This window comes from Taudactylus pleione, unplaced genomic scaffold (assembly GCF_031769625.1).
Source record: "Taudactylus pleione unplaced genomic scaffold, aTauple2 ptg000050l, whole genome shotgun sequence".
Taxonomy (NCBI): domain Eukaryota; kingdom Metazoa; phylum Chordata; class Amphibia; order Anura; family Myobatrachidae; genus Taudactylus; species Taudactylus pleione.
The window spans coordinates 1,525,072-1,550,136 of NW_028284452.1; the positions used below are offsets into that span (position 1 = coordinate 1,525,072).

The 25,065-nt window shown below is 39.4% G+C and overlaps 42 non-coding genes across 42 annotated transcripts; all 42 read left to right on the plus strand.

Annotated features, from left to right (window-relative positions):
* Positions 1 to 1,445: 1,445 nt before the first annotated feature.
* TRNAV-CAC (transfer RNA valine (anticodon CAC)) lies at positions 1,446 to 1,518 on the plus strand. Its single transcript has one exon. It is a non-coding gene; the product is annotated as a tRNA-Val (tRNA).
* Positions 1,519 to 2,052: 534 nt separating this feature from the next.
* Positions 2,053 to 2,125, plus strand: TRNAV-CAC (transfer RNA valine (anticodon CAC)). The gene has a single exon. It is a non-coding gene; the product is annotated as a tRNA-Val (tRNA).
* Positions 2,126 to 3,340: 1,215 nt separating this feature from the next.
* Positions 3,341 to 3,413, plus strand: TRNAV-AAC (transfer RNA valine (anticodon AAC)). The gene has a single exon. It is a non-coding gene; the product is annotated as a tRNA-Val (tRNA).
* A 270-nt stretch (positions 3,414 to 3,683) lies between these two features.
* On the plus strand, positions 3,684 to 3,756 carry TRNAV-AAC (transfer RNA valine (anticodon AAC)). The gene has a single exon. It is a non-coding gene; the product is annotated as a tRNA-Val (tRNA).
* Positions 3,757 to 3,989: 233 nt separating this feature from the next.
* On the plus strand, positions 3,990 to 4,062 carry TRNAV-CAC (transfer RNA valine (anticodon CAC)). Its single transcript has one exon. It is a non-coding gene; the product is annotated as a tRNA-Val (tRNA).
* A 270-nt stretch (positions 4,063 to 4,332) lies between these two features.
* TRNAV-CAC (transfer RNA valine (anticodon CAC)) lies at positions 4,333 to 4,405 on the plus strand. Its single transcript has one exon. It is a non-coding gene; the product is annotated as a tRNA-Val (tRNA).
* Positions 4,406 to 4,828: 423 nt separating this feature from the next.
* Positions 4,829 to 4,901, plus strand: TRNAV-AAC (transfer RNA valine (anticodon AAC)). Its single transcript has one exon. It is a non-coding gene; the product is annotated as a tRNA-Val (tRNA).
* Positions 4,902 to 5,621: 720 nt separating this feature from the next.
* TRNAV-CAC (transfer RNA valine (anticodon CAC)) lies at positions 5,622 to 5,694 on the plus strand. Its single transcript has one exon. It is a non-coding gene; the product is annotated as a tRNA-Val (tRNA).
* A 1,669-nt stretch (positions 5,695 to 7,363) lies between these two features.
* On the plus strand, positions 7,364 to 7,436 carry TRNAV-CAC (transfer RNA valine (anticodon CAC)). Its single transcript has one exon. It is a non-coding gene; the product is annotated as a tRNA-Val (tRNA).
* Positions 7,437 to 7,669: 233 nt separating this feature from the next.
* Positions 7,670 to 7,742, plus strand: TRNAV-AAC (transfer RNA valine (anticodon AAC)). Its single transcript has one exon. It is a non-coding gene; the product is annotated as a tRNA-Val (tRNA).
* A 270-nt stretch (positions 7,743 to 8,012) lies between these two features.
* TRNAV-AAC (transfer RNA valine (anticodon AAC)) lies at positions 8,013 to 8,085 on the plus strand. The gene has a single exon. It is a non-coding gene; the product is annotated as a tRNA-Val (tRNA).
* Positions 8,086 to 8,318: 233 nt separating this feature from the next.
* TRNAV-CAC (transfer RNA valine (anticodon CAC)) lies at positions 8,319 to 8,391 on the plus strand. The gene has a single exon. It is a non-coding gene; the product is annotated as a tRNA-Val (tRNA).
* Positions 8,392 to 8,661: 270 nt separating this feature from the next.
* Positions 8,662 to 8,734, plus strand: TRNAV-AAC (transfer RNA valine (anticodon AAC)). The gene has a single exon. It is a non-coding gene; the product is annotated as a tRNA-Val (tRNA).
* Positions 8,735 to 9,157: 423 nt separating this feature from the next.
* TRNAV-AAC (transfer RNA valine (anticodon AAC)) lies at positions 9,158 to 9,230 on the plus strand. The gene has a single exon. It is a non-coding gene; the product is annotated as a tRNA-Val (tRNA).
* Positions 9,231 to 9,764: 534 nt separating this feature from the next.
* On the plus strand, positions 9,765 to 9,837 carry TRNAV-CAC (transfer RNA valine (anticodon CAC)). The gene has a single exon. It is a non-coding gene; the product is annotated as a tRNA-Val (tRNA).
* A 270-nt stretch (positions 9,838 to 10,107) lies between these two features.
* On the plus strand, positions 10,108 to 10,180 carry TRNAA-UGC (transfer RNA alanine (anticodon UGC)). The gene has a single exon. It is a non-coding gene; the product is annotated as a tRNA-Ala (tRNA).
* A 233-nt stretch (positions 10,181 to 10,413) lies between these two features.
* TRNAV-AAC (transfer RNA valine (anticodon AAC)) lies at positions 10,414 to 10,486 on the plus strand. The gene has a single exon. It is a non-coding gene; the product is annotated as a tRNA-Val (tRNA).
* A 233-nt stretch (positions 10,487 to 10,719) lies between these two features.
* On the plus strand, positions 10,720 to 10,792 carry TRNAV-CAC (transfer RNA valine (anticodon CAC)). The gene has a single exon. It is a non-coding gene; the product is annotated as a tRNA-Val (tRNA).
* Positions 10,793 to 11,062: 270 nt separating this feature from the next.
* On the plus strand, positions 11,063 to 11,135 carry TRNAV-CAC (transfer RNA valine (anticodon CAC)). Its single transcript has one exon. It is a non-coding gene; the product is annotated as a tRNA-Val (tRNA).
* Positions 11,136 to 11,669: 534 nt separating this feature from the next.
* TRNAV-CAC (transfer RNA valine (anticodon CAC)) lies at positions 11,670 to 11,742 on the plus strand. Its single transcript has one exon. It is a non-coding gene; the product is annotated as a tRNA-Val (tRNA).
* Positions 11,743 to 12,804: 1,062 nt separating this feature from the next.
* On the plus strand, positions 12,805 to 12,877 carry TRNAV-CAC (transfer RNA valine (anticodon CAC)). Its single transcript has one exon. It is a non-coding gene; the product is annotated as a tRNA-Val (tRNA).
* A 233-nt stretch (positions 12,878 to 13,110) lies between these two features.
* TRNAV-AAC (transfer RNA valine (anticodon AAC)) lies at positions 13,111 to 13,183 on the plus strand. Its single transcript has one exon. It is a non-coding gene; the product is annotated as a tRNA-Val (tRNA).
* Positions 13,184 to 13,453: 270 nt separating this feature from the next.
* TRNAV-AAC (transfer RNA valine (anticodon AAC)) lies at positions 13,454 to 13,526 on the plus strand. The gene has a single exon. It is a non-coding gene; the product is annotated as a tRNA-Val (tRNA).
* A 233-nt stretch (positions 13,527 to 13,759) lies between these two features.
* TRNAV-CAC (transfer RNA valine (anticodon CAC)) lies at positions 13,760 to 13,832 on the plus strand. Its single transcript has one exon. It is a non-coding gene; the product is annotated as a tRNA-Val (tRNA).
* A 270-nt stretch (positions 13,833 to 14,102) lies between these two features.
* TRNAV-AAC (transfer RNA valine (anticodon AAC)) lies at positions 14,103 to 14,175 on the plus strand. The gene has a single exon. It is a non-coding gene; the product is annotated as a tRNA-Val (tRNA).
* Positions 14,176 to 14,598: 423 nt separating this feature from the next.
* TRNAV-AAC (transfer RNA valine (anticodon AAC)) lies at positions 14,599 to 14,671 on the plus strand. Its single transcript has one exon. It is a non-coding gene; the product is annotated as a tRNA-Val (tRNA).
* Positions 14,672 to 15,548: 877 nt separating this feature from the next.
* Positions 15,549 to 15,621, plus strand: TRNAA-CGC (transfer RNA alanine (anticodon CGC)). Its single transcript has one exon. It is a non-coding gene; the product is annotated as a tRNA-Ala (tRNA).
* Positions 15,622 to 15,854: 233 nt separating this feature from the next.
* Positions 15,855 to 15,927, plus strand: TRNAV-AAC (transfer RNA valine (anticodon AAC)). The gene has a single exon. It is a non-coding gene; the product is annotated as a tRNA-Val (tRNA).
* A 233-nt stretch (positions 15,928 to 16,160) lies between these two features.
* On the plus strand, positions 16,161 to 16,233 carry TRNAV-CAC (transfer RNA valine (anticodon CAC)). The gene has a single exon. It is a non-coding gene; the product is annotated as a tRNA-Val (tRNA).
* A 270-nt stretch (positions 16,234 to 16,503) lies between these two features.
* Positions 16,504 to 16,576, plus strand: TRNAV-CAC (transfer RNA valine (anticodon CAC)). The gene has a single exon. It is a non-coding gene; the product is annotated as a tRNA-Val (tRNA).
* Positions 16,577 to 17,416: 840 nt separating this feature from the next.
* On the plus strand, positions 17,417 to 17,489 carry TRNAV-AAC (transfer RNA valine (anticodon AAC)). The gene has a single exon. It is a non-coding gene; the product is annotated as a tRNA-Val (tRNA).
* A 270-nt stretch (positions 17,490 to 17,759) lies between these two features.
* TRNAV-CAC (transfer RNA valine (anticodon CAC)) lies at positions 17,760 to 17,832 on the plus strand. The gene has a single exon. It is a non-coding gene; the product is annotated as a tRNA-Val (tRNA).
* A 534-nt stretch (positions 17,833 to 18,366) lies between these two features.
* Positions 18,367 to 18,439, plus strand: TRNAV-CAC (transfer RNA valine (anticodon CAC)). Its single transcript has one exon. It is a non-coding gene; the product is annotated as a tRNA-Val (tRNA).
* Positions 18,440 to 19,997: 1,558 nt separating this feature from the next.
* On the plus strand, positions 19,998 to 20,070 carry TRNAV-AAC (transfer RNA valine (anticodon AAC)). The gene has a single exon. It is a non-coding gene; the product is annotated as a tRNA-Val (tRNA).
* A 229-nt stretch (positions 20,071 to 20,299) lies between these two features.
* On the plus strand, positions 20,300 to 20,372 carry TRNAV-AAC (transfer RNA valine (anticodon AAC)). The gene has a single exon. It is a non-coding gene; the product is annotated as a tRNA-Val (tRNA).
* Positions 20,373 to 21,059: 687 nt separating this feature from the next.
* On the plus strand, positions 21,060 to 21,132 carry TRNAV-AAC (transfer RNA valine (anticodon AAC)). The gene has a single exon. It is a non-coding gene; the product is annotated as a tRNA-Val (tRNA).
* Positions 21,133 to 21,212: 80 nt separating this feature from the next.
* Positions 21,213 to 21,285, plus strand: TRNAV-GAC (transfer RNA valine (anticodon GAC)). The gene has a single exon. It is a non-coding gene; the product is annotated as a tRNA-Val (tRNA).
* A 270-nt stretch (positions 21,286 to 21,555) lies between these two features.
* TRNAV-CAC (transfer RNA valine (anticodon CAC)) lies at positions 21,556 to 21,628 on the plus strand. The gene has a single exon. It is a non-coding gene; the product is annotated as a tRNA-Val (tRNA).
* A 233-nt stretch (positions 21,629 to 21,861) lies between these two features.
* On the plus strand, positions 21,862 to 21,934 carry TRNAV-AAC (transfer RNA valine (anticodon AAC)). Its single transcript has one exon. It is a non-coding gene; the product is annotated as a tRNA-Val (tRNA).
* A 724-nt stretch (positions 21,935 to 22,658) lies between these two features.
* On the plus strand, positions 22,659 to 22,731 carry TRNAV-UAC (transfer RNA valine (anticodon UAC)). The gene has a single exon. It is a non-coding gene; the product is annotated as a tRNA-Val (tRNA).
* A 576-nt stretch (positions 22,732 to 23,307) lies between these two features.
* Positions 23,308 to 23,380, plus strand: TRNAV-AAC (transfer RNA valine (anticodon AAC)). Its single transcript has one exon. It is a non-coding gene; the product is annotated as a tRNA-Val (tRNA).
* A 1,400-nt stretch (positions 23,381 to 24,780) lies between these two features.
* Positions 24,781 to 24,853, plus strand: TRNAV-CAC (transfer RNA valine (anticodon CAC)). Its single transcript has one exon. It is a non-coding gene; the product is annotated as a tRNA-Val (tRNA).
* Positions 24,854 to 25,065: the final 212 nt, after the last annotated feature.

Sequence of the window (25,065 nt, forward strand, 5' to 3'; positions counted from 1 at the left end):
CATTCGCCTAACACGCGAAAGGTCCCCAGTTTGAAAGTGGGCAAAAACATACTTTTACTTTATGATTTTATGAGGATTCTTTTACTATGGGTCTTCGAGGTTCAATACTTTTCTGTCCCCGCAGAGGCAGTTTCTGTAGTGTAGTGGTTATCACTTTCGCCTCACACGCGAAAGGTCCCCAGTTTGAAACTGGGCAGAACCTTTTTTTTTATTTATGATTTTAGGATTTTTCTGTTACTATTAGCAGAAAAAATATTTTTGAAAGCCCTTATGCAAATTGCACTTCCGAGTTTAATTCTTTTCAGTTCTCCAAGAGGCAGTTTTTGTAGTGTAGTGGTTATCATATTCATCTCATATGCGAAAGGTCCTCAGTTTGAAAGTAGGCAGAAACATACTTTTACTTTATGATTTTATTAGTATTCTGTTACTATGGCTCTTCCAGTTTCAATACTTTTCCGTTGGCACAGACGCAGTTTCTGTAGTGTAGTGGTTATCACGTTCGCCTAACACGCAAAAAGTTCCCAGTTTGAAACTGGGCAGAAACATTCTTTTACGTTATGATTTTAAGAGTATTCTGTTACTATGGGTCTTCCAGGTTCAATATTTTTCCGTCCCTGCAGAGGTAGTTTCTGTAGTGTAGTGGTTATCACTTTCGCCTTACACGTGAAAGGTCCCTATTTTGAAACTGGGCAGAATTTTTTTTTATTTTGGATTTTTCTGTTACTATTAGCAGAAAAAATATTTTTGAAAGCCCATATGCAAATTGCACATCCAAGTTTAATTCTTTTCCTTTCCCCAAGAGGCAGTTTTTGTAGTGTAGTGGTTATCACAATCATCTCATATGCGAAAGATCCTCAGTTTGAAAGTGGGCAGAAACATACTTTTACATTATGATTTTAACAGTATTCTATACCCATGGCTCTTCCAGGTTCAATACTTTGCCACTCCACAAGAGGCTGTTTCTGTAGTGTAGTGGTTATCACGTTCGCCTCACACGCGAAAGGTCCCCTGTTTGAAACTCGGCAGAAATTTACTTTTACTTTATGATTTTAAGAGTATTCTGTTACTATGGTTCTTCCCGGTTCAATACTTTTCCAACCCCACAGAGGCAGTTTCTGTAGTGTAGTGGTTATCACTTTCGCCTTACACGTGAAAGGTCCCTATTTTGAAACTGGGCAGAATTTTTTTTTTTTTTTGGATGTTTCTGTTACTATTAGCAGAAAAAATATTTTTGAAAGCCCATATGCAAATTGCACATCCAAGTTTAATTCTTTTCCTTTCCCCAAGAGGCAGTTTTTGTATTGTTGTGGTTATCACAATCATCTCATATGCGAAAGGTCCTCTGTTTGATAGTGGGCAGAAACATACTTTTACTTTATGATTTTATGAGGATTCTGTTACTATGGGTCTTCCAGGTTCAATACTTTTCAGATCACGCACAGGCAGTTTCTGTAGTGTAGTGGTTATCACGTTCACCTCACACGCGAAAGGTCCCCAGTTCGAAACTGGGCAGAAACATACTTTCACGTTATGATTTTAAGAGTATTCTGTTACTATGGCTCTTCCAGGTTCAATACTTTTCCGTACCCACAGAGGCAGTTTCTGTAGTGTAGTGGTTATCACATTCGCCTCCCACGCGAAAGGTCCCCAGTTTGAAAGTGGGCAGAAACATACTTTTACGTTATGATTTTAAGAGTATTCTGTTACTATGGGTCTTCCAGGTTCAATATTTTTCTGTCCCTGCAGAGGCAGTTTCTGTAGTGTAGTGGTTATCACGTTCGCCTCACACGCGAAACGTCCCCAGTTCGAAACTGGGCAGAAAAATACTTTTACGTTATGATTTTAAGAGTATTCTGTTTCTATGGCTCTTCCAGGTTCAATACTTTTCCGTCCTCGCAGAAGCAGTTTCTGTAGTGTAGTGGTTATCACGTTCACCTCACACGCGAAATGTCCCCTGTTCGAAACTAGGCAGAAACATACTTTTACGTTATGATTTTAATTCAGTTACTATGGCTCTTCCAGGTGCAATACTTTTCTGTTTTAGCAGAGGCAGTTTCTGTAGTGTAGTGGTTATCACGTTCGCCTCACACGCGAAAGGTCCCCATTTCGAAACTGGGCAGAAACATACTTTTACATTATGATTTTAAGAGTATTCTGTTACTATGGCTCTTCCAGGTTCAATACTTTTCCATCCCCACAGAGGCAGTTTCTGTAGTGTAGTGGTTATCACATTCGCCTAACACGCGAAAGGTCCCCAGTTTGAAAGTGGGCAAAAACATACTTTTACTTTATGATTTTATGAGGATTCTTTTACTATGGGTCTTCGAGGTTCAATACTTTTCTGTCCCCGCAGAGGCAGTTTCTGTAGTGTAGTGGTTATCACGTTCGCCTCACACGCGAAAGGTCCCCAGTTTGAAACTGGGCAGAACCTTTTTTTTTATTTATGATTTTAGGATTTTTCTGTTACTATTAGCAGAAAAAATATTTTTGAAAGCCCTTATGCAAATTGCACTTCCGAGTTTAATTCTTTTCAGTTCTCCAAGAGGCAGTTTTTGTAGTGTAGTGGTTATCATATTCATCTCATATGCGAAAGGTCCTCAGTTTGAAAGTAGGCAGAAACATACTTTTACTTTATGATTTTATTAGTATTCTGTTACTATGGCTCTTCCAGTTTCAATACTTTTCCGTTGGCACAGACGCAGTTTCTGTAGTGTAGTGGTTATCACGTTCGCCTAACACGCAAAAAGTTCCCAGTTTGAAACTGGGCAGAAACATTCTTTTACGTTATGATTTTAAGAGTATTCTGTTACTATGGGTCTTCCAGGTTCAATATTTTTCCGTCCCTGCAGAGGTAGTTTCTGTAGTGTAGTGGTTATCACTTTCGCCTTACACGTGAAAGGTCCCTATTTTGAAACTGGGCAGAATTTTTTTTTATTTTGGATTTTTCTGTTACTATTAGCAGAAAAAATATTTTTGAAAGCCCATATGCAAATTGCACATCCAAGTTTAATTCTTTTCCTTTCCCCAAGAGGCAGTTTTTGTAGTGTAGTGGTTATCACAATCATCTCATATGCGAAAGGTCCTCTGTTTGATAGTGGGCAGAAACATACTTTCACGTTATGATTTTAAGAGTATTCTGTTACTATGGCTCTTCCAGGTTCAATACTTTTCCGTACCCACAGAGGCAGTTTCTGTAGTGTAGTGGTTATCACATTAGCCTCACACTCGAAAGGTCCCCAGTTTGAAAGTGGGCAGAAACATACTTTTACTTTATGATTTTATGAGGATACTGTTCCTATGAATCTTCCAGGTTCAATACTTTTCCAACCCCTCAGAGGTAGTTTCTGTAGTGTAGTGGTTATCACGTTTGCCAAACACGCGAAAGGTCCCCAGTTCGAAACTGGGCAGAAACATTTTTTTTATTTATGATTTAAGGATTTTTCTGTTACTAGTAGCAGAAAAAATATTTTTGAAAGCCCATAAGCAAATTGCACTTCCAAGTTTAATTCTTTTCCATTCCCCAAGAGGCAGTTTTCGTAGTGTAGTGGTTATCACGTTCATCTCATATGCGAAAGGTCCTCAGTTTGAAAGTAGGCAGAAACATACTTTTACTTTATGATTTTATGAGTATTCTGTTACTATGGATCTTCCAAGGTCAATACTTTTCCAACCCCGCAGCGGCAGTTTCTGTAGTGTAGTGGTTATCACGTTCGCCTAACACGCGAAAGGTCCCCAGTTCGAAACTGGGCAGAAACATTCTTTTTCGTTATGATTTTAAGAGTATTCTGTTACTATGGCTCTTCCAGGTTCATTACTTTTCCGTACCCACAGAGGCAGTTTCTGTAGTGTAGTAGTTATCACATTCGCCAAACAAGCAAAAGGTCCCCAGTTTGAAAGTGGGAAGAAACATACTTTGACTTTATGTTTTTATGAGGATACTGTTACTATGGGTCTTCCAGGTTCAATTCTTTTCCATCCCCGCAGAGGCAGTTTCTGTAGTGTAGTGGTTATCACGTTCGCCTCACACGCCAAAGGTCCCCAGTTCGAAACTGGGCAGAAACTTTTTTTTTATTTATGATTTTAGGATTTTTCTGTTACTAGTAGCAGAAAAAATATTTTTGAAAGCCCATATGCAAATTGCACTTCCAAGTTTAATTCTTTTCCATTCCCCAAGAGGCAGTTTTCGTAGTGTAGTGGTTATCACGTTCATCTCATATGCGAAAGGTCCTCAGTTTGAAATTAGGCAGAAACATACTTTTACTTTATGATTTTATGAGTATTCTGTTACTATGGGTCTTCCAGGTTCAATACTTTTCCAACCCCGCAGCGGCAGTTTCTGTTGTGTAGTGGTTATCACGTTCGCCTCACACGCGAAAGGTCCCCAGTTCGAAACTGGGCAGAAACTTTTTTTTTATTTATGATTTTAGGATTTTTCTGTTACTAGTAGCAGAAAAAATATTTTTGAAAGCCCATATGCAAATTGCACTTCCAAGTTTAATTCTTTTCCGTTCCCCAAGAGGCAGTTTCTGTAGTGTAGTGGTTATCACGTTCATCTCATATGCGAAAGATCCTCAGTTTGAAAGTGGGCAGAAACATACTTTTACATTATGATTTTAACAGTATTCTATAACCATGGCTCTTCCAGGTTCAATACTTTGCCACTCCACAAGAGGCTGTTTCTGTAGTGTAGTGGTTATCACGTTCGCCTCACACGCGAAAGGTCCCCAGTTTGAAAGTGGGCAGAAATTTACTTTTACTTTATGATTTTAAGAGTATTCTGTTACTATGGCTCTTCCCGGTTCAATACTTTTCCAACCCCACAGAGGTAGTTTCTGTAGTGTAGTGGTTATCACATTCGCCTAACACGCGAAAGGTCCCCAGTTTGAAAGTGGGCAGAAACATACTTTTACGTTATGATTTTAAGAGTATTCTGTTACTATGGGTCTTCCAGGTTCAATATTTTTCTGTCCCTGCAGAGGCAGTTTCTGTAGTGTAGTGGTTATCACATTCGCCTCACACGCGAAACGTCCCCAGTTCAAAACTGGGCAGAAAAATACTTTTACGTTATGATTTTAAGAGTATTCTGTTACTATGGCTCTTCCAGGTTCAATACTTTTCCGTCCTCGCAGAAGCAGTTTCTGTAGTGTAGTGGTTATCACGTTCATCTCACACGCGAAAGGTCCCCTGTTTGAAACTCGGCAGAAATTTACTTTTACTTTATGATTTTAAGAGTATTCTGTTACTATGGTTCTTCCCGGTTCAATACTTTTCCAACCCCACAGAGGCAGTTTCTGTAGTGTAGTGGTTATCACTTTCGCCTTACACGTGAAAGGTCCCTATTATGAAACTGGGCAGAATTTTTTTTTTTTTTTGGATGTTTCTGTTACTATTAGCAGAAAAAATATTTTTGAAAGCCCATATGCAAATTGCACATCTTAGTTTAATTCTTTTCCTTTCCCCAAGAGGCAGTTTTTGTAGTGTTGTGGTTATCACAATCATCTCATATGCGAAAGGTCCTCTGTTTGATAGTGGGCAGAAACATACTTTTAGTTTATGATTTTATGAGGATTCTGTTACTATGGGTCTTCCAGGTTCAATACTTTTCATATCACGCACAGGCAGTTTCTGTAGTGTAGTGGTTATCACGTTCACCTCACACGCGAAAGGTCCCCAGTTCGAAACTGGGCAGAAACATACTTTCACGTTATGATTTTAAGAGTATTCTGTTACTATGTCTCTTCCACGTTCAATACTTTTCCGTACCCACAGAGGCAGTTTCTGTAGTGTAGTGGTTATCACATTCGCCTCCCACGCGAAAGGTCCCCAGTTTGAAAGTGGGCAGAAACATACTTTTACGTTATGATTTTAAGAGTATTCTGTTACTATGGGTCTTCCAGGTTCAATATTTTTCTGTCCCTGCAGAGGCAGTTTCTGTAGTGTAGTGGTTATCACGTTCGCCTCACACGCGAAACGTCCCCAGTTCGAAACTGGGCAGAAAAATACTTTTACGTTATGATTTTAAGAGTATTCTGTTACTATGACTCTTCCAGGTTCAATACTTTTCTGTCCTCGCAGAAGCAGTTTCTGTAGTGTAGTGGTTATCACGTTCACCTCACACGTGAAATGTCCCCTGTTCGAAACTAGGCAGAAACATACTTTTACGTTATGATTTTAATTCTGTTACTATGGCTCTTCCAGGTGCAATACTTTTCCATTTCTGCAGAGGCAGTTTCTGTAGTGTAGTGGTTATCACGTTCGCCTCACACTCGAAAGGTCCCCATTTCGAAACTGGGCAGAAACATACTTTTACATTATGATTTTAAGAGTATTCTGTTACTATGGCTCTTCCAGGTTCAATACTTTTCCGTCCCCACAGAGGCAGTTTCTGTAGTGTAGTGGTTATCACATTCGCCTAACACGCGAAAGGTCCCCAGTTTGAAAGTGGGCAAAAACATACTTTTACTTTATGATTTTATGAGGATTCTTTTACTATGGGTCTTCCAGGTTCAATACTTTTCTGTCCCCGCAGAGGCAGTTTCTGTAGTGTAGTGGTTATCACTTTCGCCTCACATGTGAACGGTCCCCAGTTTGAAACTGGGCAGAACCTTTTTTTTTATTTATGATTTTAGGATTTTTCTGTTACTATTAGCAGAAAAAATATTTTTGAAAGCCCATATGCAAATTGCACTTCCGAGTTTAATTCTTTTCAGTTCTCCAAGAGGCAGTTTTTGTAGTGTAGTGGTTATCATATTCATCTCATATGCGAAAGGTCCTCAGTTTGAAAGTAGGCAGAAACATACTTTTACTTTATGATTTTATTAGTATTCTGTTACTATGGCTCTTCCAGTTTCAATACTTTTCCGTTGGCACAGACGCAGTTTCTGTAGTGTAGTGGTTATCACGTTCGCATAACACGCAAAAAGTTCCCAGTTTGAAACTGGGCAGAAACATTCTTTTACGTTATGATTTTAAGAGTATTCTGTTACTATGGGTCTTCCAGGTTCAATATTTTTCCGTCCCTGCAGAGGTAGTTTCTGTAGTGTAGTGGTTATCACTTTCGCCTTACACGTGAAAGGTCCCTATTTTGAAACTGGGCAGAATTTTTTTTTATTTTGGATTTTTCTGTTACTATTAGCAGAAAAAATATTTTTGAAAGCCCATATGCAAATTGCACATCCAAGTTTAATTCTTTTCCTTTCCCCAAGAGGCAGTTTTTGTAGTGTAGTGGTTATCACAATCATCTCATATGCGAAAGGTCCTCTGTTTGATAGTGGGCAGAAACATACTTTTACTTTATGATTTTATGAGGATTCTGTTACTATGGGTCTTCCAGGTTCAATACTTTTCAGTTCCCGCAGAGGCAGTTTCTGTAGTGTAGTGGTTATCACGTTTGCCTCACACGTGAAAGGTCCCCAGTTCGAAACTGGGCAGAAACATACTTTCACGTTATGATTTTAAGAGTATTCTGTTACTATGGCTCTTCCAGGTTCAATACTTTTCCGTACCCACAGAGGCAGTTTCTGTAGTGTAGTGGTTATCACATTAGCCTCACACTCGAAAAGTCCCCAGTTTGAAAGTGGGCAGAAACATACTTTTACTTTATGATTTTATGAGGATACTTTTCCTATGAATCTTCCAAGTTCAATACTTTTCCAACCCCTCGGAGGCAGTTTCTGTAGTGTAGTGGTTATCACGTTTGCCAAACACGCGAAAGGTCCCCAGTTCGAAACTGGGCAGAAACATTTTTTTTATTTATGATTTAAGGATTTTTCTGTTACTAGTAGCAGAAAAAATATTTTTGAAAGCCCATAAGCAAATTGCACTTCCAAGTTTAATTCTTTTCCATTCCCCAAGAGGCAGTTTTTGTAGTGTAGTGGTTATCATGTTCATCTCATATGCGAAAGGTCCTCAGTTTGAAAGTAGGCAGAAACATACTTTTACTTTATGATTTTATGAGTATTCTGTTACTATGGATCTTCCAGGTTCAATACTTTTCCAACCCTGCAGCGGCAGTTTCTGTAGTGTAGTGGTTATCACGTTCGCCTAACACGCGAAAGGTCCCCAGTTCGAAACTGGGCAGAAACATTCTTTTTCGTTATGATTTTAAGAGTATTCTGTTACTATGGCTCTTCCAGGTTCATTACTTTTCCGTACCCACAGAGGCAGTTTCTGTAGTGTAGTAGTTATCACATTCGCCAAACAAGCAAAAGGTCCCCAGTTTGAAAGTGTGCAGAAACATACTTTGACTTTATGTTTTTATGAGGATACTGTTACTATGGGTCTTCCAGGTTCAATACTTTTCCATCCCCGCAGAGGCAGTTTCTGTAGTGTAGTGGTTATCACGTTCGCCTCACACGCGAAAGGTCCCCAGTTCGAAACTGGGCAGAAACTTTTTTTTTATTTAGGATTTTAGGATTTTTCTGTTACTAGTAGCAGAAAAAATATTTTTGAAAGCCCATATGCAAATTGCACTTCCAAGTTTAATTCTTTTCCATTCCCCAAGAGGCAGTTTTCGTAGTGTAGTGGTTATCACGTTCATCTCATATGCGAAAGGTCCTCAGTTTGAAATTAGGCAGAAACATACTTTTACTTTATGATTTTATGAGTATTCTGTTACTATGGGTCTTCCAGGTTCAATACTTTTCCAACCCCGCAGCGGCAGTTTCTGTTGTGTAGTGGTTATCACGTTCGCCTAACACGCGAAAGGTCCCCAGTTCGAAACTGGGCAGAAACATTTTTTTTATTTATGATTTTAGGATTTTTCTGTTACTAGTAGCAGAAAAAATATTTTTGAAAGCCCATATGCAAATTGCACTTCCAAGTTTAATTCTTTTCCGTTCCCCAAGAGGCAGTTTCTGTAGTGTAGTGGTTATCACGTTCATCTCATATGCGAAAGATCCTCAGTTTGAAAGTGGGCAGAAACATACTTTTACATTATGATTTTAACAGTATTCTATAACCATGGCTCTTCCAGGTTCAATACTTTGCCACTCCACAAGAGGCTGTTTCTGTAGTGTAGTGGTTATCACGTTCGCCTCACACGCGAACGGTCCCCTGTTTGAAACTGGGCAGAAATTTACTTTTACTTTATGATTTTAAGAGTATTCTGTTACTATGGCTCTTCCCGGTTCAATACTTTTCCAACCCCACAGAGGCAGTTTCTGTAGTGTAGTGGTTATCACATTCGCCTAACACGCGAAAGGTCCCCAGTTTGAAAGTGGGCAGAAACATACTTTTACGTTATGATTTTAAGAGTATTCTGTTACTATGGGTCTTCCAGGTTCAATATTTTTCTGTCCCTGCAGAGGCAGTTTCTGTAGTGTAGTGGTTATCACATTCGCCTCACACGCGAAACGTCCCCAGTTCAAAACTGGGCAGAAAAATACTTTTACGTTATGATTTTAAGAGTATTCTGTTACTATGGCTCTTCCAGGTTCAATACTTTTCCGTCCTCGCAGAAGCAGTTTCTGTAGTGTAGTGGTTATCACGTTCACCTCACACGCGAAAGGTCCCCTGTTCGAAACTAAGCAGAAACTTACTTTTACGTTATGATTTTAATTCGGTTACTATGGCTCTTCCAGGTGCAATACTTTTCTGTTTTTGCAGAGGCAGTTTCTGTAGTGTAGTGGTTATCACGTTCGCCTCACACGCGAAAGGTCCCCATTTCGAAACTGGGCAAAAACACACTTTTACTTTATGATTTTATGAGGATTCTTTTACTATGGATCTTCCAGGTTCAATACTTTTCTATCCCCGCAGAGGCAGTTTCTGTAGTGTAGTGGTTATCACGTTCGCCTCACACGCGAAAGGTCCCCAGTTTGAACCTGGGCAGAACCTTTTTTTTTATTTATGATTTTAGGATTTTTTTGTTACTATTAGCAGAAAAAATATTTTTGAAAGCCCTTATGCAAATTGCACTTCCGAGTTTAATTCTTTTCAGTTCTCCAAGAGGCAGTTTTTGTAGTGTAGTGGTTATCATATTCATATCATATGCGAAAGGTCCTCTGTTTGATAGTGGGCAGAAACATACTTTTACTTTATGATTTTATGAGGATTCTGTTACTATGGGTCTTAAAGGGTCAATACTTTTCAGTTCCCGCAGAGGCAGTTTCTGTAGTGTAGTGGTTATCACGTTCGCCTTGCACGCGAAAAGTCCCCAGTTCGAAACTGGGCAGAAACATACTTTCACGTTATGATTTTAAGAGTATTCTGTTACTATGGCTCTTCCAGGATCAATACTTTTCCGTACCCACAGAGGCAGTTTCTGTAGTGTAGTGGTTATCACATTAGCCTCACACTCGAAAGGTCCCCAGTTTGAAAGTGGGCAGAAACATACTTTTACTTTATGATTTTATGAGGATACTGTTCCTATGAATCTTCCAGGTTCAATACTTTTCCAACCCCTCGGAAGCAGTTTCTGTAGTGTAGTGGTTATCACGTTCGCCTAACACGCGAAAGGTCCCCAGTTCGAAACTGGGCAGAAACATTCTTTTTCGTTATGATTTTAAGAGTATTCTGTTACTATGGCTCTTCCACGTTCATTTCTTTTCCGTACCCACAGAGGCAGTTTCTGTAGTGTAGTAGTTATCACATTCGCCAAACAAGCAAAAGGTCCCCAGTTTGAAAGTGGGCAGAAACATACTTTGACTTTATGTTTTTATGAGGATACTGTTACTATGGGTCTTCCAGGTTCAATACTTTTCCATCCCCGCAGAGGCAGTTTCTGTAGTGTAGTGGTTATCACGTTCGCCTCACACGCGAAAGGTCCCCAGTTCGAAACTGGGCAGAAACTTTTTTTTTATTTAGGATTTTAGGATTTTTCTGTTACTAGTAGCAGAAAAAATATTTTTGAAAGCCCATATGCAAATTGCACTTCCAAGTTTAATTCTTTTCCATTCCCCAAGAGGCAGTTTTCGTAGTGTAGTGGTTATCACGTTCATCTCATATGCGAAAGGTCCTCAGTTTGAAATTAGGCAGAAACATACTTTTACTTTATGATTTTATGAGGATTCTGTTACTATGGGTCTTCCAGGTTCAATACTTTTCAGTTCACGCAGAGGCAGTTTCTGTAGTGTAGTGGTTATCACGTTCACCTCACATGCGAAAGGTCCCCAGTTCGAAACTGGGCAGAAACATACTTTCACGTTATGATTTTAAGAGTATTCTGTTACTATGGCTCTTCCAGGTTCAATACTTTTCCGTACCCACAGAGGCAGTTTCTGTAGTGTAGTGGTTATCACATTCGCCTCCCACGCGAAAGGTCCCCAGTTTGAAAGTGGGCAGAAACATACTTTTACGTTATGATTTTAAGAGTATTCTGTTACTATGGGTCTTCCAGGTTCAATATTTTTCTGTCCCTGCAGAGGCAGTTTCTGTAGTGTAGTGGTTATCATGTTCGCCTCACACGCGAAACGTCCCCAGTTCGAAACTGGGCAGAAAAATACTTTTACGTTATGATTTTAAGAGTATTCTGTTACTATGGCTCTTCCAGGTTCAATACTTTTCCATCCTCACAGAAGCAGTTTCTGTAGTGTAGTGGTTATCACGTTCACCTCACACGCGAAAGGTCCCCTGTTCAAAACTAGGCAGAAACATACTTTTACGTTATGATTTTAATTCTGTTACTATGGCTCTTCCAGGTGCAATACTTTTCCGTTTCTGCAGAGGCAGTTTCTGTAGTGTAGTGGTTATCACGTTCGCCTCACACGCGAAAGGTCCCCATTTCGAAACTGGGCAGAAACATACTTTTACATTATGATTTTAAGAGTATTCTGTTACTATGGCTCTTCCAGGTTCAATACTTTTCCGTCCCCACAGAGGCAGTTTCTGTAGTGTAGTGGTTATCACATTCGCCTAACACGCGAAAGGTCCCCAGTTTGAAAGTGGGCAAAAACATACTTTTACTTTATGATTTTATGAGGATTCTTTTACTATGGGTCTTACAGGTTCAATACTTTTCTGTCCCCGCAGAGGCAGTTTCTGTAGTGTAGTGGTTATCACTTTCGCCTCACATGTGAAAGGTCCCCAGTTTGAAACTGGGCAGAACCTTTTTTTTTATTTATGATTTTAGGATTTTTCTGTTACTATTAGCAGAAAAAATATTTTTGAAAGCCCATATGCAAATTGCACTTCCGAGTTTAATTCTTTTCAGTTCTCCAAGAGGCAGTTTTTGTAGTGTAGTGGTTATCATATTCATCTCATATGCGAAAGGTCCTCAGTTTGAAAGTAGGCAGAAACATACTTTTACTTTATGATTTTATTAGTATTCTGTTACTATGGCTCTTCCAGTTTCAATACTTTTCCGTTGGCACAGACGCAGTTTCTGTAGTGTAGTGGTTATCACGTTCGCCTAACACGCAAAAAGTTCCCAGTTTGAAACTGGGCAGAAACATTCTTTTACGTTATGATTTTAAGAGTATTCTGTTACTATGGGTCTTCCAGGTTCAATATTTTTCCGTCCCTGCAGAGGTAGTTTCTGTAGTGTAGTGGTTATCAATTTCGCCTTACACGTGAAAGGTCCCTATTTTGAAACTGGGCAGAATTTTTTTTTATTTTGGATTTTTCTGTTACTATTAGCAGAAAAAATATTTTTGAAAGCCCATATGCAAATTGCACATCCAAGTTTAATTCTTTTCCTTTCCCCAAGAGGCAGTTTTTGTAGTGTAGTGGTTATCACAATCATCTCATATGCGAAAGGTCCTCTGTTTGATAGTGGGCAGAAACATACTTTTACTTTATGATTTTATGAGGATTCTGTTACTATGGGTCTTCCAGGTTCAATACTTTTCAGTTCCCGCAGAGGCAGTTTCTGTAGTGTAGTGGTTATCACGTTTGCCTCACACGTGAAAGGTCCCCAGTTCGAAACTGGGCAGAAACATACTTTCACGTTATGATTTTAAGAGTATTCTGTTACTATGGCTCTTCCAGGTTCAATACTTTTCCGTACCCACAGAGGCAGTTTCTGTAGTGTAGTGGTTATCACATTAGCCTCACACTCGAAAGGTCCCCAGTTTGAAAGTGGGCAGAAACATACTTTTACTTTATGATTTTATGAGGATACTTTTCCTATGAATCTTCCAAGTTCAATACTTTTCCAACCCCTCGGAGGCAGTTTCTGTAGTGTAGTGGTTATCACGTTTGCCAAACACGCGAAAGGTCCCCAGTTCGAAACTGGGCAGAAACATTTTTTTTATTTATGATTTAAGGATTTTTCTGTTACTAGTAGCAGAAAAAATATTTTTGAAAGCCCATAAGCAAATTGCACTTCCAAGTTTAATTCTTTTCCATTCCCCAAGAGGCAGTTTTCGTAGTGTAGTGGTTATCATGTTCATCTCATATGCGAAAGGTCCTCAGTTTGAAAGTAGGCAGAAACATACTTTTACTTTATGATTTTATGAGTATTCTGTTACTATGGATCTTCCAGGTTCAATACTTTTCCAACCCCGCAGCGGCAGTTTCTGTAGTGTAGTGGTTATCACGTTCGCCTAACACGCGAAAGGTCCCCAGTTCGAAACTGGGCAGAAACATTCTTTTTCGTTATGATTTTAAGAGTATTCTGTTACTATGGCTCTTCCAGGTTCATTACTTTTCCGTACCCACAGAGGCCGTTTCTGTAGTGTAGTAGTTATCACATTCGCCAAACAAGCAAAAGGTCCCCAGTTTGAAAGTGGGCAGAAACATACTTTGACTTTATGTTTTTATGAGGATACTGTTACTATGGGTCTTCCAGGTTCAATACTTTTCCATCCCCGCAGAGGCAGTTTCTGTAGTGTAGTGGTTATCACGTTCGCCTCACACACGAAAGGTTCCCAGTTCGAAACTGGGCAGAAACTTTTTTTTTATTTAGGATTTTAGGATTTTTCTGTTACTAGTAGCAGAAAAAATATTTTTGAAAGCCCATATGCAAATTGCACTTCCAAGTTTAATTCTTTTCCATTCCCCAAGAGGCAGTTTTCGTAGTGTAGTGGTTATCACGTTCATCTCATATGCGAAAGGTCCTCAGTTTGAAATTAGGCAGAAACATACTTTTACTTTATGATTTTATGAGTATTCTGTTACTATGGGTCTTCCAGGTTCAATACTTTTCCAACCCCGCAGCGGCAGTTTCTGTTGTGTAGTGGTTATCACGTTCGCCTAACACGCGAAAGGTCCCCAGTTCGAAACTGGGCAGAAACATTTTTTTTATTTATGATTTTAGGATTTTTCTGTTACTAGTAGCAGAAAAAATATTTTTGAAAGCCCATATGCAAATTGCACTTCCAAGTTTAATTCTTTTCCGTTCCCCAAGAGGCAGTTTCTGTAGTGTAGTGGTTATCACGTTCATCTCATATGCGAAAGATCCTCAGTTTGAAAGTGGGCAGAAACACACTTTTACATTATGATTTTAACAGTATTCTATAACCATGGCTCTTCCAGGTTCAATACTTTGCCACTCCACAAGAGGCTGTTTCTGTAGTGTAGTGGTTATCACGTTCGCCTCACACGCGAACGGTCCCCTGTTTGAAACTGGGCAGAAATTTACTTTTACTTTATGATTTTAAGAGTATTCTGTTACTATGGCTCTTCCCGGTTCAATACTTTTCCAACCCCACAGAGGCAGTTTCTGTAGTGTAGTGGTTATCACATTCGCCTAACACGCGAAAGGTCCCCAGTTTGAAAGTGGGCAGAAACATACTTTTACGTTATGATTTTAAGAGTATTCTGTTACTATGGGTCTTCCAGGTTCAATATTTTTCTGTCCCTGCAGAGGCAGTTTCTGTAGTGTAGTGGTTATCACATTCGCCTCACACGCGAAACGTCCCCAGTTCAAAACTGGGCAGAAAAATACTTTTACGTTATGATTTTAAGAGTATTCTGTTACTATGGCTCTTCCAGGTTCAATACTTTTCCGTCCTCGCAGAAGCAGTTTCTGTAGTGTAGTGGTTATCACGTTCACCTCACACGCGAAAGGTCCCCTGTTCGAAACTAAGCAGAAACTTACTTTTACGTTATGATTTTAATTCGGTTACTATGGCTCTTCCAGGTGCAATACTTTTCTGTTTTTGCAGAGGCAGTTTCTGTAGTGTAGTGGTTATCACGTTCGCCTCACACGCGAAAGGTCCCCATTTCGAAACTGGGCAAAAACATACTTTTACTTTATGATTTTATGAGGATTCTTTTACTATGGATCTTCCAGGTTCAATACTTTTCTATCCCCGCAGAGGCAGTTTCTGTAGTGTAGTGGTTATCACGTTCGCCTCACACGCGAAAGGTCCCCAGTTTGAAACTGGGCAGAACCTTTTTTTTTATTTATGATTTTAGGATTTTTTTGTTACTATTAGCAGAAAAAATATTTTTGAAAGCCCTTATGCAAATTGCACTTCCGAGTTTAATTCTTTTCAGTTCTCCAAGAGGCAGTTTTTGTAGTGTAGTGGTTATCATATTCATCTCATATGCGAAAGGTCCTCTGTTTGATAGTGGGCAGAAACATACTTTTACTTTATGATTTTATGAGGATTCTGTTACTATGGATCTTAAAGGGTCAATACTTTTCAGTTCCCGCAGAGGCAGTTTCTGTAGTGTAGTGGTTATCACGTTCGCCTCGCACGCGAAAAGTCCCCAGTTCGAAACTGGGCAGAAACATACTTTCACGTTATGATTTTAAGAGTATTCTGTTACTATGGCTCTTCCAGGATCAATACTTTTCCGTACCCACAGAGGCAGTTTCTGTAGTGTAGTGGTTATCACATTAGCCTCACACTCGAAAGGTCCCCAGTTTGAAAGTGGGCAGAAACATACTTTTACTTTATGATTTTATGAGGATACTGTTCCTATGAATCTTCCAGGTTCAATACTTTTCCAACCCCTCGGAAGCAGTTTCTGTAGTGTAGTGGTTATCACGTTCGCCTAACACGCGAAAGGTCCCCAGTTCGAAACTGGGCAGAAACATTCTTTTTCGTTATGATTTTAAGAGTATTCTGTTACTATGGCTCTTCCACGTTCATTTCTTTTCCGTACCCACAGAGGCAGTTTCTGTAGTGTAGTAGTTATCACATTCGCCAAACAAGCAAAAGGTCCCCAGTTTGAAAGTGGGCAGAAACATACTTTGACTTTATGTTTTTATGAGGATACTGTTACTATGGGTCTTCCAGGTTCAATACTTTTCCATCCCCGCAGAGGCAGTTTCTGTAGTGTAGTGGTTATCACGTTCACCTCACACGCGAAAGGTCCCCAGTTCGAAACTGGGCAGAAACTTTTTTTTTATTTAGGATTTTAGGATTTTTCTGTTACTAGTAGCAGAAAAAATATTTTTGAAAGCCCATATGCAAATTGCACTTCCAAGTTTAATTATTTTCCATTCCCCAAGAGGCAGTTTTCGTAGTGTAGTGGTTATCACGTTCATCTCATATGCGAAAGGTCCTCAGTTTGAAATTAGGCAGAAACATACTTTTACTTTATGATTTTATGAGGATTCTGTTACTATGGGTCTTCCAGGTTCAATACTTTTCAGTTCACGCAGAGGCAGTTTCTGTAGTGTAGTGGTTATCACGTTCACCTCACATGCGAAAGGTCCCCAGTTCGAAACTGGGCAGAAACATACTTTCACGTTATGATTTTAAGAGTATTCTGTTACTATGGCTCTTCCAGGTTCAATACTTTTCCGTACCCACAGAGGCAGTTTCTGTAGTGTAGTGGTTATCACATTCGCCTCCCACGCGAAAGGTCCCCAGTTTGAAAGTGGGCAGAAACATACTTTTACGTTATGATTTTAAGAGTATTCTGTTACTATGGGTCTTCCAGGTTCAATATTTTTCTGTCCCTGCAGAGGCAGTTTCTGTAGTGTAGTGGTTATCATGTTCGCCTCACACGCGAAACGTCCCCAGTTCGAAACTGGGCAGAAAAATACTTTTACGTTATGAAGTTAAGAGTATTCTGTTACTATGGCTCTTCCAGGTTCAATACTTTTCCATCCTCGCAGAAGCAGTTTCTGTAGTGTAGTGGTTATCACGTTCACCTCACACGCGAAAGGTCCCCTGTTCAAAACTAGGCAGAAACATACTTTTACGTTATGATTTTAATTCTGTTACTATGGCTTATCCAGGTGCAATACTTTTCCGTTTCTGCAGAGGCAGTTTCTGTAGTGTAGTGGTTATCACGTTCGCCTCACACGCGAAAGGTCCACATTTCGAAACTGGGCAGAAACATACTTTTACATTATGATTTTAAGAGTATTCTGTTACTATGGCTCTTCCACGTTCATTTCTTTTCCGTACCCACAGAGGCAGTTTCTGTAGTGTAGTAGTTATCACATTCGCCAAACAAGCAAAAGGTCCCCAGTTTGAAAGTGGGCAGAAACATACTTTGACTTTATGTTTTTATGAGGATACTGTTACTATGGGTCTTCCAGGTTCAATACTTTTCCATCCCCGCAGAGGCAGTTTCTGTAGTGTAGTGGTTATCACATTCGCCTAACACGCGAAAGGTCCCCAGTTCGAAACTGGGCAGAAACATTTTTTTTATTTATGATTTTAGGATTTTTCTGTTACTAGTAGCAGAAAAAATATTTTTGAAAGCCCATATGCAAATTGCACTTCCAAGTTTAATTCTTTTCCATTCCCCAAGAGGCAGTTTTCGTAGTGTAGTGGTTATCACGTTCATCTCATATGCGAAAGGTCCTCAGTTTGAAATTAGGCAGAAACATACTTTTACTTTATGATTTTATGAGGATTCTGTTACTATGGGTCTTCCAGGTTCAATACTTTTCAGTTCACGCAGAGGCAGTTTCTGTAGTGTAGTGGTTATCACGTTCACCTCACATGCGAAAGGTCCCCAGTTCGAAACTGGGCAGAAACATACTTTCACGTTATGATTTTAAGAGTATTCTGTTACTATGGCGCTTCCAGGTTCAATACTTTTCCGTACCCACAGAGGCAGTTTCTGTAGTGTAGTGGTTATCACATTCGCCTCCCACGCGAAAGGTCCCCAGTTTGAAAGTGGGCAGAAACATACTTTTACGTTATGATTTTAAGAGTATTCTGTTACTATGGGTCTTCCAGGTTCAATATTTTTCTGTCCCTGCAGAGGCAGTTTCTGTAGTGTAGTGGTTATCATGTTCGCCTCACACGCGAAACGTCCCCAGTTCGAAACTGGGCAGAAAAATACTTTTACGTTATGATTTTAAGAGTATTCTGTTACTATGGCTCTTCCAGGTTCAATACTTTTCCATCCTCGCAGAAGCAGTTTCTGTAGTGTAGTGGTTATCACGTTCACCTCACACGCGAAAGGTCCCCTGTTCAAAACTATGCAGAAACATACTTTTACGTTATGATTTTAATTCTGTTACTATGGCTCTTCCAGGTGCAATACTTTTCCGTTTCTGCAGAGGCAGTTTCTGTAGTGTAGTGGTTATCACGTTCGCCTCACACGCGAATGGTCCCCATTTCGAAACTGGGCAGAAACATACTTTTACATTATGATTTTAAGAGTATTCTGTTACTATGGCTCTTCCAGGTTCAATACTTTTCCGTCCCCACAGAGGCAGTTTCTGTAGTGTAGTGGTTATCACATTCGCCTAACACGCGAAAGGTCCCCAGTTTGAAAGTGGGCAAAAACATACTTTTACTTTATGATTTTATGAGGATTCTTTTACTATGGGTCTTCCAGGTTCAATACTTTTCTGTCCCCGCAGAGGCAGTTTCTGTAGTGTAGTGGTTATCACTTTCGCCTCACATGTGAAAGGTCCCTAGTTTGAAACTGGGCAGAACCTTTTTTTTTATTTATGATTTTAGGATTTTTCTGTTACTATTAGCAGAAAAAATATTTTTGAAAGCCCATATGCAAATTGCACTTCCGAGTTTAATTCTTTTCAGTTCTCCAAGAGGCAGTTTTTGTAGTGTAGTGGTTATCATATTCATCTCATATGCGAAAGGTCCTCAGTTTGAAAGTAGGCAGAAACATACTTTTACTTTATGATTTTATTAGTATTCTGTTACTATGGCTCTTCCAGTTTCAATACTTTTCCGTTGGCACAGACGCAGTTTCTGTAGTGTAGTGGTTATCACGTTCGCCTAACACGCAAAAAGTTCCCAGTTTGAAACTGGGCAGAAACATACTTTTACGTTATGATTTTAAGAGTATTCTGTTACTATGGGTCTTCCAGGTTCAATATTTTTCCATCCCTGCAGAGGTAGTTTCTGTAGTGTAGTGGTTATCACTTTCGCCATACACGTGAAAGGTCCCTATTTTGAAACTGGGCAGAATTTTTTTTTATTTTGGATTTTTCTGTTACTATTAGCAGAAAAAATATTTTTGAAAGCCCATATGCAAATTGCACATCCAAGTTTAATTCTTTTCCTTTCCCCAAGAGGCAGTTTTTGTAGTGTAGTGGTTATCACAATCATCTCATATGCGAAAGGTCCTCTGTTTGATAGTGGTCAGAAACATACTTTTACTTTATTATTTTATGAGGATTCTGTTACTATGGGTCTTCCAGGTTCAATACTTTTCCGTACCCACAGAGGCAGTTTCTGTAGTGTAGTGGTTATCACATTCGCCTCACACGCGAAAGGTCCCCAGTTTGAAAGTGGGCAGAAACATACTTTTACTTTATGATTTTATGAGGATACTGTTACTATGGATCTTCCAGGTTCAATACTTTTCCACCCCCTCAGAGGCAATTTCTGTAGTGTAGTGGTTATCACGTTTGCCAAACACGCGAAAGGTCCCCAGTTCGAAACTGGGCAGAAACATTTTTTTTATTTATGATTTTAGGATTTTTCTGTTACTAGTAGCAGAAAAAATATTTTTGAAAGCCCATATGCAAATTGCACTTCCAAGTTTAATTCTTTTCCATTCCCCAAGAGGCAGTTTTCGTAGTGTAGTGGTTATCACGTTCATCTCATATGCAAAAGGTCCTCAGTTTGTAAGTAGGCAGAAACATACTTTTACTTTATGATTTTATGTGTATTCTGTTACAATTGGTCTTCCAGGTTCAATACTTTTGCAACCCCGCAGCGGCAGTTTCTGTAGTGTAGTGGTTATCACGTTCGCCTAACACGCGAAAGGTCCCCAGTTCGAAACTGGGCAGAAACATTTTTTTTATTTATGATTTTAGGATTTTTCTGTTACTAGTAGCAGAAAAAATATTTTTGAAAGCCCATATGCAAATTGCACTTCCAAGTTTAATTCTTTTCCGTTCCCCAAGAGGCAGTTTCTGTAGTGTAGTGGTTATCACGTTCATCTCATATGCGAAAGATCCTCAGTTTGAAAGTGGGCAGAAACATACTTTTACTTTCAATACTTTTCCATCCCCGCAGAGACAGTTTCTGTAGTGTAGTGGTTATCACGTTCGCCTAACACGTGAAAGGTCCCCAGTTTGAAACTGGGCAGAAACATTTTTTTTATTTATGATTTTAGGATTTTTCTGTTACTAGTAGCAGAAAAAATATTTTTGAAAGCCCATATGCAAATTGCACTTCCAAGTTTAATTCTTTTCCATTCCCCAAGAGGCAGTTTTCGTAGTGTAGTGGTTATCACGTTCATCTCATATGCGAAAGGTCCTCAGTTTGAAAGTAGGCAGAAACATACTTTTACTTTATGATTTTATTAGTATTCTGTTACTATGGCTCTTCCAGTTTCAATACTTTTCCGTTGGCACAGACGCAGTTTCTGTAGTGTAGTGGTTATCACATTCGCCTAACACGCAAAAAGTTCCCAGTTTGAATCTGGGCAGAAACATACTTTTATGTTATGATTTTAAGAGTATTCTGTTACTATGGCTCTCCAAGTTCAATACTTTTCCGTCCCCACAGAGGCAGTTTCTGTAGTGTAGTGGTTATCACATTCGCCTAACACGCGAAAGGTCCCCAGTTTGAAAGTGGGCAAAAACATACTTTTACTTTATGATTTTATGAGGATTCTTTTACTATGGGTCTTCCAGGTTCAATACTTTTCTGTCCCCGCAGAGGCAGTTTCTGTAGTGTAGTGGTTATCACGTTCGCCTCACACGCGAAAGGTCCCCAGTTTGAAAGTGGGCAGAAACATACTTTTACTTTCAATACTTTTCCATTCCCGCAGAGGCAGTTTCTGTAGTGTAGTGCTTATCATGTTCGCCTAACACGCGAAAGGTCCCCAGTTCGAAACTGGGCAGAAACATACTTTTACTTTATGATTTTATGAGTATTCTGTTACTATGGGTCTTCCAGGTTCAATACTTTTACAACCCCGAATCGGCAGTTTCTGTAGTGTAGTGGTTATCACGTTCGCCTGACATGCGAAAGGTCCCCAGTTTGAAACTGGGCAGAAACTTTTTTTTTATTTTAGATTTTAGGATTTTTCTGTTACTATTAGCAGAAAAAATATTTTTGAAAGCCCATATGCAAATTGCACTTCCGAGTTTAATTCTTTTCAGTTCTACAAGAGGCAGTTTTTGTAGTGTAGTGGTTATCACATTCATCTCATATGCGAAAGGTCCTCAGTTTGAAAGTGGGCAGAAACATACATTTACTTTATGATTTTTTGAGGATTCTGTTACTATGGGTCTTCCAGGTTCAATATTTTTCCATCCCTGCAGAGGCAGTTTCTGTAGTGTAGTGGTTATCATGTTCGCCTCACACGCGAAAGGTCCCCAGTTAGAAACTGGGCAGAAACATACTTCTACGTTATGATTTTAAGAGTATTCTGTTACTATGGCTCTTCCAGGTTCAATACTTTTCTGTACCCACAGGGGCAGTTTCTGTAGTGTAGTGGTTATCACATTCGACTCAGACGCGAAAGGTCCCCAGTTTGAAAGTGGGCAGAAACATACTTTTACTTTATGATTTTATGAGGATACTGTTACTATGGGTCTTCCAGGTTCAATACTTTTCCATCCCCACAGAGGCAGTTTCTGTAGTGTAGTGGTTATCAAGTTCGCCTAACACGCGAAAGGTCCCCAGTTCGAAACTGGGCAGAAACATTTTTTTTATTTATGATTTTAGGATTTTTCTTTTACTAGTAGCAGAAAAAATATTTTTGAAAGCCCATATGCAAATTGCACTTCCAAGTTTAATTCTTTTCCGTTCCCCAAGAGGCAGTTTTTGTAGTGTAGTGGTTATCACATTCATCTCATATGCGAAAGGTTCTCAGTTTGAAAAGGGCAGAAACATACTTTTACTTTATGATTTTATGAGGATTCTGTTACTATGGGTCTTCCAGGTTCAATACTTTTCCGTCTTCGCAGAAGCACATTCTGTAGTGTAGTGGTTATCACGTTCGCCTCACACGCGAAAGGTCCCCTGTTCGAAACTGGGCAGAAACATACTTCTACGTTATGATTTTAATTCTGTTACTATGGCTCTTCCAGGTGCAATACTTTTCCGTTTTTGCAGAGTCAGTTTTTGTAGTGTAGTGGTTATCACATTCATCTCATATGCGAAAGGTCCTCATTTTGAAAGTAGGCAGAAACATACTTTTACTTTATGATTTTATGAGTATTCTGTTACCTATGGCTCTTCCAGTTTCAATACTTTTCCGTTGGCACAGACGCAGTTTCTGTAGTGTAGTGGTTATCACATTCGCCTAACACGCGAAAGGTCCCCAGTTTGAAAGTGGGCAAAAACATACTTTTACTTTATGATTTTATGAGTATTCTTTTACTATGGGTCTTCCAGGTTCAATACTTTTCTGTCACCGCAGAGGCAGTTTCTGTAGTGTAGTGGTTATCACGTTCGCCTTACACGCGAAAGGTCCCCAGTTTGAAACTGGGCAGAACCCTTTTTTTTATTTATGATTTTAGGATTTTTCTGTTACTATTAGCAGAAAAAATATTTTTGAAAGCCCATATGCAAATTGCACTTCCGAGTTTAATTCTTTTCAGTTCTCCAAGAGGCAGTTTTTGTAGTGTAGTGGTTATCATATTCATCACATATGCGAAAGGTCCTCAGTTTGAAAGTAGGCAGAAACATACTTTTACTTTATGATTTTATTAGTATTCTGTTACTATGGCTCTTCCAGTTTCAATACTTTTCCGTTGGCACAGACGCAGTTTCTGTAGTGTAGTGGTTATCACGTTCGCCTAACACGCAAAAAGTTCCCAGATTGAAACAGGGCAGAAACATACTTTTACGTTATGATTTTAAGAGTATTCTGTTACTATGGGTCTTCCAGGTTCAATATTTTTCCGTCCCAGCAGAGGCAGTTTCTGTAGTGTAGTGGTTATCACGTTCCCCTCACACGCGAAAAGTCCCCAGTTTGAAAGTGGGCAGAAACATACTTTGACTTTATGTTTTTATGAGGATACTGTTACTATGGGTCTTCCAGGTTCAATACTTTTCCAACCCCGCAGAGGCAGTTTCTGTAGTGTAGTGGTTATCACGTTCGCCTAACACGCGAAAGGTCCCCAGTTCGAAACTGGGCAGAAACTTTTTTTTTATTTATGATTTTAGGATTTTTCTGTTACTAGTAGCAGAAAAAATATTTTTGAAAGCCCATATGCAAATTGCACTTCCAAGTTTAATTCTTTTCCGTTCCCCAAGAGGCAGTTTCTGTAGTGTAGTGGTTGTCACGTTCATCTCATATGCGAAAGATCCTCTGTTTGAAACTGGGCAGAAATTTACTTTTACTTTATGATTTTAAGAGTATTCTGTTACTATGGCTCTTCCCGGTTCAATACTTTTCCAACCCCACAGAGGCAGTTTCTGTAGTGTAGTGGTTATCACTTTCGCCTTACACGTGAAAGGTCCCTAGTTTGAAACTTGGCAGAATATTTTTTTATTTTGGATTTTTCTGTTACTATTAGCAGAAAAAATATTTTTGAAAGCCCATATGCAAATTGCACATCCAAGTTTAATTCTTTTCCTTTCCCCAAGAGGTAGTTTTTGTAGTGTAGTGGTTATCACAATCATATCATATGCGAAAGGTCCTCAGTTTGAAAGTGGGCAGAAACATACTTTTACTTTATGATTTTATGAGGATTCTGTTACTATGGGTCTTCCAGGTTCAATACTTTTCAGTTCCCGCAGAGGTAGTTTCTGTAGTGTAGTGCTTATCACGTTCGCCTCACACGCGAAAGGTCCCCAGTTCGAAACAGGGCAGAAACATACTCTCACGTTATGATTTTAAGAGTATTCTGTTACTATGGCTCTTCCAGGTTCAATACTTTTCCGTACCAACAGAGGCAGTTTCTGTAGTGTAGTGGTTCTCACATTCGCCCCACACGCGAAAGGTCCCCAGTTTGAAAGTGGGTAGAAACATACTTTTACTTTCAATACTTTTCCATCCCCGCAGAGACAGTTTCTGTAGTGTAGTGGTTATCACGTTCGCCTAACACGTGAAGGGTCCCCAGTTTGTAGTGGTTATCACATTCGCCTAACACGCAAAAAGTTCCCAGTTTGAAACTGGGCAGAAACATACTTTTACGTTATGATTTTAAGAGTATTCTGTTACTATGGCTCTTCCAGGTTCAATACTTTTCCATCCCCACAGAGGCAGTTTCTGTAGTGTAGTGGTTATCACATTCGCCTAACACGCGAAAGGTCCCCAGTTTGAAAGTAGGCAGAAATTTTTTTTTATTTTGGATTTTTCTGTTACTATTAGCAGAAAAAATATTTTTGAAAGCCCATATGCAAATTGCACATCCAAGTTTAATTCTTTTCCTTTCCCCAAGAGGCAGTTTTTGTGGTGTAGTGGTTATCAAAATCATCTCATATGCAAAAGGTCCTCAGTTTGAAAGTGGGCAGAAACATACTTTTACTTTATGATTTTATGAGGATTCTGTTACTATGGATCTTCCAGGTTCAATACTTTTCAGTTCCTGCATAGGCAGTTTCTGTAGTGTAGTGGTTATCACGTTCGCTTCACACGCGAAAGGTCCCCAGTTCGAAACTGGGCAAAAACATACTTTCACGTTATGGTTTTAAGAGTATTCTGTTACTATGGCTCTTCCAGGTTCAATACTTTTCCGTACCCACAGAGGCAGTTTCTGTAGTGTAGTGGTTATCACATTTGCCTCACACGCGAAAGGTCCCCATTTTGAAAGTGGGCAGAAACATACTTTTACTTTATGATTTTATGAGGATACTGTTACTATGGATCTTCCAGGTTCAATAC